The following is a 2,082-nucleotide window of genomic DNA, read 5'->3' as shown; positions in this document are numbered from 1 at the left end:
GACAGGAGACACATCTGCTGGTGTACAGAGAAACCAAGTCAAGCCACTGCAATTAGAAAACTTGCCTCAGAAAACTGTATGAATGACCCTCAGGGCAGAGAATTCTCTGTGGCAAAATAAAGAGGTGTTATTCTGGAACAACTATTGCATGCAAAGGTTACTGCAGGAAACATTTGACTTAGGAGGAGACACATCTGGAAAATGTGCTGGATCATCCTATCCACCCATACCAATCTGAGCTCTGCACCTTATGGTGTACATTACCCCTTCAAGGAACCTCATGAGGGTCAACCCATTTTAAAAACATGCCCATTTTCTAATTTAGACAACTCTAACAACATTCATACCCACAAATTCTAGAACTATATTGCTAGCCAGAACATCCTGCTTCAGAACAGGGCTACAGAAGAACTACAGCGTGGGTCCAGGCACCATGGCACCCACCACCTTCTTTCCTGATGCCCGCAAAGTGTCTTTAGAAAGTGGGTGGGGCCAGGTGAAACTTTTGCCCAGCAAGCTTCTGACTGGCCATTGGAGATCTGATTGACTGTGCAGATTTTTAAACATTTGCTAACACAGCACAAGTGTGACAGCACATTGTGTGACTGAAGGCAAGCTGTATTTATGAAAACTTTTTAAACAATAAGTTCATATAAATAACATCCTGTTAAATAGACCTACCTGAAATGCAGAGGAGTTGCTATTACAGTTATGCATAACCTCACTCCTTGACCTTTGTGGTTGGCTTTACCTCTTGTGGCAGCCATTTAATGCAGCAGCCATTTTGCGGTTGCACCCATCACCTGTGTCAGAATTCCAAAGGTGCTCACTGGATCAAGAGGGTTAGGGACCCCTGAGCTACAGAGTCCACCAAATCCTACTGAATATTCTTCTGAAGCATATGGAAAACCAGAGTACCATGCAAAATTCAGCTGCAAATCCCAAACAAACCAACCTCAAGGGATGATGGGCAAAACCACTGCAGCCCAGAAGCAGATTGATACTGAACAGAAATTTTGTATCTTGTCGTAATTTACTGATGCTCTGTGTGCCTATTACATTCTATTTTACCACTTATGATCAACCTTTTTGGGGCAAGAGTTTTTTCTGTTCAACAGGCAATGCAAACTATTGTCATACCGATATTACAGATTAATCATCAGTTGGTAATGATATACTTTTTTTTTTGCCACTATGTCACAGCTGACCGTGTAGGGATCTCAAGGCAAGAGACGTCACAACCCTGGTATTCCTTGGAGGTCTCCCATCCAAATAGTAGCCAGGGTCAGGGCTGAGAGTGCGTAACTGGCCCAAGGTCATCTAGCAAGCTTCCATGACACAGTTAGGGACTTGAACCTGGGTTTCCCAGGTCCTAGTCCAACACCTTTACCAATATACACTCGGCTGCTACATTTGATGCTTGTAGTAAGGATATACTACAAGCATTAAATTCAGCATCAAAGCTAGAGTTTAATGCTACGGTAGCCTGAAACAGGTAGCCCAAAGGCCAAATCCAGATCCTTTAAGGGTGTCACATGGTCCTAAATTCTTAGCCTTTCTTCCTGCCTTCCCAGAGTCAATACAAGGTAGTAGCAAGCGTGAGCTGTGAACTGAATCAGTGTGGTGCAATGCAGGGGTTTTTGAACGCTGTATATCACCTCAGCTCTCCTGTTGTTCCAGCAGAAACTACAGGGATCTCATTCTCTTCTTCTACCTGCAGAAGGAAGGATCCATGAAGCTTTAAGCAAGCTACTCTCACCCCCACACATAAACATGAAATAAGGGGATAATAATGAACTACATTACAGGGTAACTGTAAAATTGCATTACTGGTCACAGTCAACCAGCAGTTTATTGGTCGTGCTCTGGGTATTGAAAAGGGGCATCTAAATGTTATATAAAAGTAATATTACTCCTTCCCCCCACCACCCCCACACTTTCTTTTTTGGGATGTTTTAAAGTTATAAACTTTAAAGTTATAAAGTTATAGGAGCCCCGTGGCACAGAGTGGTAAGCTGCAGTACTGCAGTCCAAAGCTCTGCTCACGACTTGAGTTCGATCCCAACGGAAGTTGGTTTCAGG

This window comes from Euleptes europaea, chromosome 7, assembly GCF_029931775.1.
Source record: "Euleptes europaea isolate rEulEur1 chromosome 7, rEulEur1.hap1, whole genome shotgun sequence".
Classification (NCBI taxonomy): domain Eukaryota; kingdom Metazoa; phylum Chordata; class Lepidosauria; order Squamata; family Sphaerodactylidae; genus Euleptes; species Euleptes europaea.
Note: the sequence above shows the minus strand (reverse complement) of the source record.